The sequence below is a fragment of the Palaemon carinicauda genome, unplaced genomic scaffold (assembly GCF_036898095.1).
Source record: "Palaemon carinicauda isolate YSFRI2023 unplaced genomic scaffold, ASM3689809v2 scaffold32, whole genome shotgun sequence".
Taxonomy (NCBI): domain Eukaryota; kingdom Metazoa; phylum Arthropoda; class Malacostraca; order Decapoda; family Palaemonidae; genus Palaemon; species Palaemon carinicauda.
Window position 1 is genome coordinate 108,359 of NW_027170871.1, and position 14,309 is coordinate 122,667.

The 14,309-nt window shown below is 38.4% G+C and overlaps 1 long non-coding RNA gene across 1 annotated transcript; it reads left to right on the forward strand.

The window, feature by feature from the left end:
* Positions 1-1,046: 1,046 nt before the first annotated feature.
* On the forward strand, positions 1,047-8,025 carry LOC137636535 (uncharacterized). Its single transcript, XR_011043141.1, has 3 exons — positions 1,047-1,391; positions 4,169-4,860; positions 7,618-8,025. It is a non-coding gene; the product is annotated as an uncharacterized lncRNA (long non-coding RNA).
* The last annotated feature ends 6,284 nt before the right edge of the window (positions 8,026-14,309 follow it).

The window sequence follows — 14,309 nt, forward strand, 5'->3', positions numbered from 1 at the left end:
TTTATCAGATTGTTAATACGAGAAGCTCATTCACATCTGAGTGAGGAAGACCGAACTTTGCTTAAGGTGAAGACGCACGAAGTTAGAGCTGTAGCAACTTCCGTGGCCTTTAAGCAAAATAGATCTCTGCAAAGTATAATGGACGCAACCTATTGGAGAAGCAAGTTAGTGTTCGCGTCATTTTACTTGAAAGATGTCCAGTCTCTTTACGAGAACTGCTACACACTGGGACCATTCGTAGCAGCGAGTGCAGTAGTGGGTGAGGGCTCAACCACTACAATTCCCTAATTCCATATCCTTTTAATCTGTCTCTCAAAATGTTTTTAATGTAGTTTTTTATGGGTTGTCCGGAAGGCTAAGAAGCCTTTCGCATCCTGGTTGATTTGGCGGGTGGTCAAAGTCATTTCTTGAGAGCGCCCAGATTAGGGGTTTGATGAGGTCCTGTTGTATGGGTTGCAGCCCTTGATACTTCAGCTCCTAGGGGTCTGTCAGCATCCTAAGAGGATCACGAGACTTCGTAAGGAAGACGTACTTATAAGGCAGAGTAATCGTCTAAGTCGACTTCCTTACCAGGTACCTATTTATTTTGTTTTTGTTATTTTGATAACTTCTAAAATGAAATAAAAAATCTTAGCTCATAAGATGTAAACATATTTAACTGGTCTCTACCCACCACCCTGGGTGTGAATCAGCTATATATATTCACCGGCTAAGTTAAATATTTAAAAATGATATTTTAATTATAAAATAAATTTTTTAATATACTTACCCGGTGAATATATAAATTAAATGACCCTCCCTTCCTCCCCAATAGAGACGCAGTGGGGTGAGAAGAAATTGAGTCTTTGTTTACATTGAGTATGGTATCTGGCCGACAGTTGGCGCTGATGGGCACACCCGCAACCTGTATAGCGATCGCTGGCGAGTTTTTTACAGTTTTTTTGTCTGTCGAGCAACAGAGTTGCAGCTATATATATTCACCGGGTAAGTATATTCAAAAATTTATTTTATAATTAAAATATCACATTAACCAAAAGTTAGGTGGAACAGAAGGCACAACAGAAAATATAACAGCTAAGGAGGCAAAAAGTGAAGAAGAAATGTCCATTTTTTAACAGTAAATATTGGGTGGATTTGAAACAACAGTACACGTTTACTTTAAATGGAGAAGTAGGCTACAGCCTCCTGACCAAGTAACCTCCCATCCTCACTATGCTTCAGCCTGGACTGGACCTTCTTGGTAATTCTTCATGTAGAGGACAAGATTCAACATTGCGTCTAAATCCTGATTTACCCAATGCCCTTGGTATTGGGTGATTCCAGCCTTGATCAAATTCTGAAGAACCATCACAGGATAGCAATATGATACACCTTACATCTCTCTAGTAAAGGTAAGAAAGGTTTGAATACTAATAAAAACTAAACTTGAGAAAATAATACTTTATGAAACTAATGTAGACAGTCAACTCCTATATTCAGATTCATTGAAGTAAATTCTATTGGATCAAGTTCCTTGAAGGGCAAGATTTAAAGCAAATTAAGTTGGTATTCTGGGTTTTAAAAACTTTTTCAAAGGGTCATGTTAATTCACCCAGTATGTCCATTAAACTGGGGCACTACTATATGTAAAATCTTGATTGTTCCTACACAAAATACAAGCCCAAGTCCTTTCATAGTACATTTGATGAGGCTGTTAAATCTTTAACAAGATAGTGATAGGTATTGCTGGCTGGTAAGGGAGCTCCTGCCCTCCTAACAGGCCAGTGAGCTCTTGCTCAGAACTCTATTACTGCTAGTTTGCAGCCCTTCTTGGTCTCTTTGAGGCAACAAGAGGTAGGTCATTCTTCTCTCTTCTTCACATTCAGAACATCGAAGTTCTCGTTACTTTGCCTCTTCCCATTTAGAGGAATTCATTTTCGATAGGAATGTCCTGTCTGGGTGTTGGTGGTGGTGGTATGTTAGGGAGATCTTGCTTTGGAAGGGCCATGGTCTTTGTCCAGGCCCTTCTCCTCGGGGTTCCCTTCCCTTCACTCATGGGGTGGAGTGTGTAAAAAAGACGTATAGTTCCAGAGCTTCAACCCTTTTCCTCACATTCTAGTGCTGTTGGTGTTGGCTCTTCTTGATCGTCTAGCACTTTGTCTTCCTGGTATGTTATGTTTCCTAACAACAGGGTAGGGTCGCTTGACGTACAGACGGGTAAGGAGAAGGGATAGACTAGGAAATTTTCATCTGGTACTCACGAAGGCAAGGTTTCTCGTAAATAGGAGTTTGTTACCTCTCCCGGAGGATCCTGTCAGAGCCTGTCTCTCGCAGTAGGTTAGCTTAGCTTGAAAGAGGTGTGGAATTTGAGAGAGCTGGATATCTGGTCTCTTTTTCTTTAAAACCTCCCCTTTCTGTTTGTCCACTCAGCTTCAACAGTTATGCACCCAGTTCCATCAGGGGACAGGAGTTGCTGGCTCTGGTAGAGAAAGATTTACTACTTACAAACTCATGAATGTTTTTGGTTCTAAAGGCCTCAGGTGCTTGGCTCTCCATCATAGACATCTCGGTTTTAAACACCTTTGTGGCAAAATCCAGTTTCAGGATAGTGGCAGTTCAGTCAGTTCTAGCATTGGTCAGAATGTGGTACTGGATGGTCTCTATCGACTTGGAGGATACTTACCTTCAAGTCCCCATTCATCCAGAAAGCAAGCCTCTCCTTCGCTTCATCACAACCTTATCTTTTGGTCTCACCACAGCTCCATAGGTTTTCTCAGGTAATGGCTCTGGTATTGGCCATTCTTCACCAATAGGATTGCCTTTGAGCGAGGGATATGGTCCTGGACCTTTGGCAGGAGTTAAGGATTCATGTGAACAAGAACTAATCCTTGATCCTGTCCCAGACCACCGCCTACCTTGGGATTTTTCTGAACTCCTGGATTTTGAGGGGTTCTCCATCCAAGACTTGAATAGACAAGCTTTTGAGTCTGTTGGAAGAATTTTTATCATCAGAGGCCTCATGCCTTCTTGTGGAGTTGTGGAGGTTTCTTCTCTCGAGTCTGGCTTCTCTGATCCAGTTGAATCCCGGGGGGTTATCTCAAAATGAGGTCACTTCATTTGGCCTTTCTTAAGTTGTTGCACTTTGTTTCCAAGGAGACTCTAGTAGCTTTCTCCCCTCAATGTTGGGAGGACCTCCAGTGGTCGTTGAGATATTGTCTCAAAACAAGGATGGATCCTCGCTCGGTTCCGCCTGACCTCATATTTTGGTCTGACGTATCGGATCATGGATGAGTTACAGATCAAGGATCGTAAATTATTTTGGTCCAGAAACTGGCTGTTCCATATATTGGAGGGAGCTGAGAGACACTTGTGTAGGTCTTCTAGCATTCCAGGACCATATGGCAGACTCAATATTGTATTTGTATTTTTCATAATTATACAAACTTTCTTTTAATCAAACTATCTGCTGGCACCAGCTCACAAGTAAGTCCCGTCTCCCATCCCAGTGAATTTTCAGTGAGTTAGCAGTGGGGCAGTTGCTTCTTCCCTACCAGCAGGTAAACCACATCTCAGTTGTTTACACCTTGTTATAAGTTTTATCTGCTATGTTCAAACATCGCTGTTATCCATTCTCCTATAGTAAAGGACTCAAGCTCTCATACTTATGAAAAATAGAAATTAATTTAAAAATTTGGGATTTTAAAGAACTCATGTTCATATAGCAAGGAAAAATACAAAATACCAGTACTTAATTTGACATACTTTAAACTTTTATTTCCATGACTAGATTTTTCCAGATATTATTGTCAAGATTTTAAATGATATCAGCTTACATACAGTACTTTATTTCATATTTTATTTTATTTGTTTACGAGTACAGTACAAATATTCAATTTGAAATTATTGTACCTTATAGTACTAGTTAACGATGATTCAAGTTGGTTAAAAATAAAATAGGTTTTCAACTGAAATGAATAGCTTTCCACAAAGGCAAAAATTCATATTTCCATTAACAAAAATGTAAAGAATACTGAATGCTGTAATGGTCTACTTTAAGAAACAAGTATTTCCCTCTGAGCAATACAGCATTTGGTAAGCAGGCAAATTTGTTTCAATTATGAAACTTGGGTCAAAATGCAAATTATTTTTGAAGTTGTATATGACATAAGTTTTTTGTCTCTTATTTCAGGTGTCCACCAAAAAATCGGTTGGCGGTGTTTTCTAGCAGAGAAATATAAAGCTGAGTAGCAAAAAGGAATCTTGTTAATTCCTGGACAAAGATAGAAAATCTTGAGCAACAATCCCTTCAAAATATCCTGTGGGACTTGCTGAGGAAAGGCATCAAGAGGCCCTAGAGAAGGAATGCTGCATAGATGAGGGACATAACATTGAATCAATATGGAAGAATAAGAGAAGAAGAGTACACCACAGCAGAAGAAACTCGGTTAAGAAGCACATTAACGATGGAGGCAGTACTTCGTAAAACATGTTTACTGTATGCTGCAATTTTAATGTTAACCAAAAAAGTTTGGTGGAACAGAAGGAATAACAGAAAATATAACAGCTAAGGAGGCAAAAAGTGAAGAAGAAATGTCCATTTGTTAACAGTAAATATCGGGTGGATTTGAAACAACAGTACACTTTTACTTTAAATGGAGAAGTGGGCTACAGCCTCCTGACCAAGTAACCTCCCATCCTCACTATGCTTCAGCCTGGACTGGACCTTCTTGGTAATTCTTCATGTGGAGGACAAGATTCAACATTGCCTGTGAATCCTGATTTACCCAATGCCCTTGGTATTGGGTGATTCCAGCCTTGATCAAATTCTGAAGAACCATCACAGGATAGCAATATGATACACCTTACATCTCTCTAGGAAAGGTAAGAAAGGTTTGAATACTAATAAAAACTAAACTTGAGAAAATAATACTTTATGAAACTAATGTAGACAGTCAACTCCTATATTCAGATTCATTGAAGTAAATTCTATTGGATCAAGTTCCTTGAAGGGCAAGATTTAAAGCAAATTAAGTTGGTATTCTGGGTTTAAAAAACTTTTTCAAAGGGTCATGTTAATTCACCCAGTATGTCCATTAAACTGGGGCACTACTATATGTAAAATCTTGATTGTTCCTACACAAAATACAAGCCCAAGTCCTTTCATAGTACATTTGATGAGGCTGTTAAATCTTTAACAAGATAGTGATAGGTATTGCTGGCTGGTAAGGGAGCTCCTGCTCTCCTAACAGGCCAGTGAGCTCTTGCTCAGAACTCTATTACTGCTAGTTTGCAGCCCTTCTTGGTCTCTTTGAGGCAACAAGAGGTAGGTCATTCTTCTCTCTTCTTCACATTCAGAACATCGAAGGTCTCGTTTCCTGGCCTCTTCCCCTTTGGAGGAATTCTTTTTCGATGGGAATGTCCAGTCTTGGTGTTAATGGTATGTTAGTGAGATCTTGCTTTGGAAGGGCCGAGGTCTTTGTCCAGGCCCTTCTCCTTGGGGTTCCTTCCCTTCACTCGTGGGGTGAGGTGTGTAAAAAAGATGTATAGTTCCAGAGCTTCAACCCTTTTCCTCACATTCTAGTGCTGTTGCTGTTGGCTCTTCTTGATCGTCTAGCACTTTATCTTCCTAGTATGTTATGTTTCCCAACAACAGGGTAGGGTCGCTTGGAGTACGGACGGTTAAGGAGAAGGGATAGACTAGGAAATTTTCATCTGTTGCTCACGAAGGCAAGGTTTTTTGTAAATAGGAGTTGTTACCTCTCCCGGAGGATCCTGTCAGAGCCTGTCTCTTGCAGTAGGTTAGCTTAGCATGAAAGAAGTGTGGAATTTTAGAGAGCTGGATATCTGGTCTCTTTTTCTTTAAAACCTCCCCTTTCTGTTTGTCCACTCAGCTTCAACAGTTATGCCCCCAGTTCCATCAGGGGAGAGGAGTTGCTGGCTCTGGTAGAGAAAGATTTTCTACTTACGAACTCATGAATGATTGTGGTTCTAAAGGCCTCAGGTGCTTGGCTCTCCATCGTAGACATCTCGGTTTTAACACCTTTGTGGCAAAATCCAGTTTCAGGATAGTGGCAGTACAGTCAGTTCTAGCATTGGTCAAAATGTGGGACTGGATGGTCTCCATCGACTTGGAGGATACTTACCTTCAAGTCCCCATTCATCCAGAAAGCAAGCCTCTCCTTCGCTTCATCACAACCTTATCTTTTGGTCTCACCACAGCTCCATAGGTTTTCTCAGGTAATGGCTCTGGTATTGGCCATTCTTCACCAATAGGATTGCCTTTGAGCGAGGGATATGGTCCTGGACCTTTGGCTGGAGTTAAGGATTCATGTGAACAAGAACTAATCCTTGATCCTGTCCCAGACCACCGCCTACCTTGGGATTTTTCTGAACTCCTGGATTTTGAGGGGTTCTCCATCCAAGACTTGAATAGACAAGCTTTTGAGTCTGTTGGAAGAATTTTTATCATCAGAGGCCTCATGCCTTCTTGTGGAGTTGTGGAGGTCTCTTTTCTAGAGTCTGTCTTCTCTGCTCCAGTTGAATCCCAGGGGGTTATCTCAGAACGAGGTCACTTCATTTGGCCTTTTTTCAGTCGTTGCACATTGTTTCCACGGAGACTCTGGTAGCTTTCTCCCCTCAATGTTGGGAGGACCTCCAGTGGTCGTTGAGATATTGTCTCAAAACAAGGATGGATCTTCGCTCGGTTCCGCCTGACCTCATATTTTGGTCTGACGTATCGGATCATGGATGAGTTACAGATCAAGGATCGTAAATTATTTTGGTCCAGAAACTGGCTGTTCCATATATTGGAGGGAGCTGAGAGACACTTGTGTAGGTCTTCTAGCATTCCAGGACCATATGGCAGACTCAATATTGTATTTGTATTTTTCATAATTATACAAACTTGAGTCTTTTAATCAAACTATCTGCTGGCACCAGCTCACAAGTAAGTCCCGTCTCCCATCCCAGTGAGTTTTCAGTGAGTTAGCAGTGGGGCAGTTGCTTCTTCCCTACCAGCAGGTAAACCACATCTCAGTTGTTTACACCTTGTTATAAGTTTTATCTGCTATGTTCAAACATCGCTGTTATCCATTCTCCTATAGTAAAGGACTCAAGCTCTCATACTTATGAAAAATAGAAATTAATTTAAAAATTTAGGATTTTAAAGAACTCATGTTCATATAGCAAGGAAAAATACAAAATACCAGTACTTAATTTGACATACTTTAAACTTTTATTTCCATGACTAGATTTTTCCAGATATTATTGTCAAGATTTTAAATGATCTCAGCTTACATACAGTACTTTATTTCATATTTTATTTTATTTGTTTACGAGTACAGTACAAATATTCAATTTGAAATTATAGTACCTTATAGTACTAGTTAACGATGATTCAAGTTGGTTAAAAAAAATAGGTTTTCAACTGAAATGAATAGCTTTTCGCAAAGGCAAAAATTCATATTTCCATTAACAAAAATGTACAGAATACTGTAATGGTCTACTTTAAGAAACAAGTATTTCCCTTTAAGCAATATTTGGTAAGCAAGCAAATATGCTTCAGTTATGAAACTTGGGTCAAAATGCAAATTATTTTTGAAGTTGTATGTGACATAAGTTTTTTGTCTCTTATTTCAGGTGTCCACCAAAAAATCGGGTGGCGGTGTTTTCTAGCAGAGGAATATAAAGCTGAGTAACAAAAAGGAATCTTGTTAATTCCTGGACAAAGATAGAAAATCTTGAGCAACAATCCCTTCAAAATATCCTCTGGGACTTGCTGAGGAAAGGCATCAAGAGGCCCCAGAGAAGGAATGCTGCATAGATGAGGGACATAACATTGAATCAATATGGAAGAATAAGAGAAGAAGAGTACACCACAGCAGAAGAAACTCGATTAAGAAGCACATTAACGATGGAGGCAGTACTTCGTAAAACATGTTTACTGTATGCTGCAATTTTAATGTTAACCAAAAAAGTTTGGTGGAACAGAAGGAATAACAGAAAATATAACAGCTAAGGAGGCAAAAAGTGAAGAAGAAATGTCCATTTTTTAACAGTAACCTCCCATCCTCACTATGCTTCAGCCTGGACTGGACCTTCTTGGTAATTTTTCATGTAGAGAACAAGATTCAACATTGCCTTTGAATCCTGACAGATCTTATACACTTTATATTAAGTAGACTCTGGCATTCTGTTTCTCATGTTAATTTATGTTCTATATTGTTTTTAGGGCTTATGAATTTTTTTATAACATTGTTAATAGGCAGAATACATTTAGACTTTTTCTGAAATATCCTACTTAAGGAAATTCCCAGTTAGATTTTTAAAAGTAAATTATTCTCGGGTGGAATCCATTATATATGAAAAAAACATTGACAAAGTCAGTGCATATTATTTATTTTCTTATTAATGCTTAATTTAAACTGTTTTCAAATGATTGCTGTTTTGGTTCCACTCAATTAAGAGTTTTTAAGGCAAATAGTTCACTGAATTTGGTCTCAAATAACATTCTAAAATTATCTTTATGGTCTCCTATTGTTCATGGTTTTTTAGTATGAAAAGAAATATTAGGGCTAATTCACTAGGATCCTCTAAATGTGTTCTGCCTGTTAATAATTCTAGTAGTAGTTTTTAGTACATATACTGTAGAAGTGGTCAACTTAACATTCAATTGAAAAGCTCTGTTTCTAGTGTAGGTTTTTGTATCAAAGGATATTTTCTCCTTTTAGGAGTATCATCATCACAGATCTAGGTTAAAAGATCATATTCCTATCCTTAAGTGATGGTTAAGCATCTTTTTGTGCTATCCTGTAGCTCACTACTAAGCTTTGCCAAGCTTTTTTTCATATTGCCTTTTGTATTTTGCTTTTACTTTTTAAGGGGATGTTAATCACCAGATGTGAACTATTGCTTTTGTTACAGTTGGCAATAATATTTCTGTATTAGTCACATTATTCTGCTCTGTGGTATGACAAGTTCTTTATATAGTTTTTATATATTGAGTTGCTTCATCTGTGGTGGAAATGTGGGAGGTTGGGCTGTGGCACCCTAGCAGTACCAGCTGAACTCGGCTGAGTCCCTGGTTAGGCTGGAGGAACGTAGAGAGTAGAGGTCCCCTTTTTGTTTTGTTTCTTGTTGTTGTCGGCTACCCCCCAAAATTGGGAGAAGTGCCTTTGGTATATGTGTGTATATATTGAGTTGGGGTTCAATTCTATGTTCCATTATTTGCACCATGCACTAACTTTAGCTAGATCTCTATTAAGAGATTTGGTAACCCCAGATCTACATTCAGGAGATGGAATTGATGCAAAGAGAGTTACATCATCTGCATATGCAACAAGCATACTACCCTGAGGAACACCAGATATTACATTCCTATACTCACTAAGGTATCCATCAACCACAATTTTGCAGTCTATTAATTAATAATTCAATAATTATCCTAAGAAAAGACCCACCCACTCCTAACTCAGTGATAGTTTACGGTTTTCAATGAAAGATTTATCACATAAACCACGACGTATCGCAGATGAGAGTGTTTTGCACTAGACAGTGATTGGTTTCCACCTACCAGACTTTCTTCCTATCTCAATCTTATTAGGCAAGTTTTTATTTATGTATATAACAGAATTTTCTATCTTGTCTCTATCTATCTATATACCAAGGCACTTCCCCCAATTTTGGGGGGTAGCCGACACCAACAATGAAACAAAACAAAAAGGGGACCTCTACTCTCTATGTTCCTTCAGCCTAATCAGGGACCCAACCGAGTTCAGCTGGTACTGCTAGGGTGCCACAGCCCAACCTCCCACATTTCCACCACAGATGAAGCTTCATAATGCTGACTCCCCTACTGCTGCTACCTCCGCGGTCATCTAAGGCCCCGGAGGAAGCAGCAGGATCTTGTGATAGCATAAAAGGCATTTCAAGAATTGTATGTCATTGGCAATTTGTGAGTACAGTTTTCCAGAGGTTTTTTCACATTCTGGTTAGTGTTTTTTTTTCTCTGGTTTTTCATCTGAGCTCACAAATTGCCAATAACATACAATTCTGGTTACAGATTTCCAGAGTTTATTCTGAACATTGTGGTTAAAAGTTGTCTTTTTTTTCTCTGGTTTTTTATGTCTCCACAAAATGCCAATGTCACTGCAATTGAACTTTAAGGTAAGGCATAACTTAATTGGAATTATGGGGAATATTGTGCATAAGCTGTTTATATGCAAAGTTTTTATTTTTTTGTAGTGGTAATAATTTTGTCACAGTCTTCACCACTACACAATTGTATGCTGTTGTACATACATACATATACCAAGGCACTTCCCCCATTTCTCCTCTCTACGTTCCTCCCAGCCTGGCAAGGGACTCAACCGAGGGTGGTACTCCTAGGGTGCCACACCCCACCCTCCCCCATTATCCACCACAGATGAAGCTTCATAACGCGGAATCCCCTACTGCTGCTACCTCCGCGGTCATCTAAGGCACCGGAGGAAGCAGCAGGGCCTACCGGAACTGCGTCACAATTGCTTGCCATTCATTCCTATTTATAGCACGCTCTCTTGCCTCTCTCACATCTATCCTCCTATCACCCGAAGCTTTCTTCACTCCATCCATCCACCCAAACCTGGGCCTTCCTCTTGTACTTCTCCCATCAACTCTTGCATTCATGCTGTTGTAACTAGTAGTAATAACATAACTATTAGACTTGTGTAATGGAGTAGTAACAGTCTCATATAGGACACTTAGACACTGCGTAACCCTAGGTAGCAACGGGTCCTATCGGAAGTGCGTCACAATCACTCGCCATTCATTTCTATTCTATTCTTGAAATAAGGTCCTATATATTTTTACACTTATAAGCACTAGCCCCTCAACTAATGAAAGTCTTCTCTTCTTCAAGCTCTATTCAGCTCCAAAGAGTTGTTATGTAAACTTTTGCGAGACTGCCTTTATAGATATAATTCTTGTTGCCGGTGAATTGGACCATAAGGTTAGAAATTATATTGAGTAATGATTGGCTTTTGGAATATCTTGAGTATTTAAGTGTGAGAGATATTGAAGGGTCTTTGGTACCTGACAGATTTTTCCCCTTGTCAGGAAGTCAGGCCCCTGGAACTTAATAATCTAAGGATCTATTATTGGATCGTTTGTGGGCACAAAAGGAGATTAGCATAGTGAAACACATGTCCCTTACTTACCTCAGTAGACTTGGTCACTTTTCTGGCAGGACAACCGTTGGTTTTGTGAGAAGCGCTCCTCATTTGGTATGCGTCAGTAGTTGGTTACAGAACCAGGTTAAGAAACTGGAATACTAAGAAGTATGGTTGCCCTTGGAACACTTATGGCTGCTGTTGAATCAGTAGAACTTCAAAAGTTCAAAGTTGGAGCAAATGCTTTTTTGTTGACCAGGCAGACATAGTCTTTTTATAGTTTATTTATGACATTTGTTTTTGATGTTGTTGATAGTTTATTATATGACATGTCTGTTTTGACGTTGTTTCTTATTTTAGAATGATTTATTGTTAATTTGTTCTCTTCATTTATTTATTTCCTTATTTCCTTTCCTCACTGGGCTATTTTTCCCTGTTGGAGCCCCTGGGCTTATAGCATCTTGCTTTTCCAACTAGGGTTGTAGCTTGGATAGTAATAATAATAATAATAATAATGGGTTTCTCCCGACGTGCACTTGGTTGCTGAAGACCTCACAGGCTCTAGTGCTGGGCTAGGCAGTATAGTAAAGTTAATAATTTCATTCCAAATCCTCATGACTCACCAAGAATTTTGAAGAGTATGATAGTTAAGAATGCTTCTTAAGCCATCTAGGATTTCTTTATGTAGAAGAAGAATGCAGTAATGTTCTGTTGTTCACACTAGGAACATGAATGAAGAGTCTAATGCGACTTCATTCTTATTCCTAATGTGAACAACAGACAGATTTCTGTAGTTCCATATGTCTTGGAATGATAAAGACAGGACTTCTCTCATGAGAGTTGATCCATATCTATTAATTCAGAGAGGAAAGGTGTAGAATCAATAGACATAATGTTCCTTACATCTAATGCATTGAAAAGTAGACTTATATGTATACTGTTGGACTGTAGTGTGCTTGATGATTATTTTCTCTTCTAACCAGTTTAACGAAGGCGTTGATCAGCAAAAATTGTTTTAGATAGTAATTAGAATTCTAGACATGTGAAGAACTTAGAGAACTCTCCTCGTTTGCATTTCAGTATCCATACTGAAACCTCAAACTTGGCTTTGGAAGGTTGCCTAAAGGTATCATTGAACGGTCTAAAACTATTTTATTTTCGCAATTTATTCTGGAAGGAATTACCATTTAAAATAGTTGTGAGCCTCTTTCAAAATTGTCAGCAAAACTAAATCCCAGGAGGTAGAAGTGATGAGGTCACTGCCTCGCCACCAGTCGCTATCCTGACCAACGTTGACAGTTAACTGTTTTCTTATGAACTGTTGGAAACTTATAAGCATACTTTAAATTGTGGATAAATCTTAGTCCAAAATTCCCCGACAGCTTTCTTTTGTCATGGAGTCTCATTGTGATTTCAAAGAATGCTTAAGTCCCCCTTTTTTTAGCTGGTAATTACAAGGTATTCCAAGTTAGTATCAAAGCAGGACTTTCCTCAAATAAAATGTTTGTTGCCTGAAGTTAGTTTTATCCTTGACTGCTTTATTCAAGCAGAGATGAGAGTCAATTTTCACCACATTCTGTCTTGGATGTGAAATGATTAAGCACTCTACTGTTTTGAAATTACTTTTGATCGGTTCTGCTGTAGTTGGAATGTACATAGTTCAACAACATGTCAAAAGAATTGCATTGATGGTTTCTTGAATGTCTTACCAAGTTCCGGGCTGTTCAGAACTTCATGTTTTAGGTATACTGTATTCCATAAATTCTGTTTACACAAGAATCAACTTATCTGGATCATAATAGGTGATCCAAGATGACCATAGGTTTCAGATATCTTAACCCTTTTACCCCTAAAGGACGTACTGGTACGTTTCACAAATCACATCCCTTTACCACCATGGATGTACCGGTACGTCCTTGCAAAAATCTGCTAATTACAATTTTTTTTTGCATATTTTTGATAATTTTTTGAGAAACTTCAGGCATTTTCCAAGAGAATGAGACCAACCTGACTTCTCTATGATGAAAATTAAGGGTGTTAGAGCAATTTAAAAAATATATACTGCAAAATGTGTTTGAAAAAAAATAACCCCCGGGGGTTAAGGGTTGGAAAGTTCCAAATAGCCTGGGGGTAAAAGGGTTAAAAGTACTACACCCCAGCATGGCAAACATAGTTCTTATGACCTATTTGAATGCTCCAGGTTTACTCCTGCTATGGAAGATGATAGGATGTATCCTGAAAACTACCATTGGGTCATCGTGTCTATTAGAAATGCAATAGAAGATCCCTCAGCTTACGAATGTTTGGAGATACACACACAAATCCAACTGAAATTATAAATTTCAGATGTTGTATCAAAAGTTCATGATGAAAAACTGTAATAAAACAATACAGTATTATGTAATTTTATGGAGTACGCAAGACAACGTTGACAATATGAAACGGAACTATTCGTTGGCTTTTACTGCTGAAAATCATAGGCATATGAATTAGAAGCCTACCCATGGTCAAAATATAAAATTTGACTTAAAAATAGTTTCTTGGAACCTATTTCGTTTTTAAGTTGAAGACTTTCTGTAATCTATAGGTTTGTTTTGAGAGCAGATTTTCTCTCCTAGGAGAGCCTTTATTTACTGTAAATCAAAACTTATACCCAGCAACTTAACTCTTAGTTTCTCTGCCTAACCCAGTGACGAAGTATCAGTTTAGAATAGGTTTGTATTTATGAAACGATTTGATTATACAGGTATCAGATTTTTGCCATTGTTTATAAAGGGCAATTTGTAATAGTTCTAAACATTATTAATGTACATCCTGTTCTTTCATATTTTCTATTATGACAAAAAAGGGCTGTAAGCTCCTTAATATTAAATTGATATGGTTATTTTTTAATTTAATTTCAGAACTTTACTCTATTCTTAGTAACATTAATGTGAATTTGCCCATGGATTTAACTTTGAAGCAATCTATTTAACCCTTTTACCCCCAAAGGACGTACTGGTACGTTTCACAAAAGCCATCCCTTTACCCCCATGGACGTACCGGTACGTCCTTGCAAAATAAAAGCTATAAAAATGAGTTTTTCATATTTTTTGATAATTTTTTCAGAAAATTCAGGCATTTTCCAAGAGAATGAGACCAACCTGACCTCTCTATGACAAAAATTAAGCCTGTTAGAGCAAT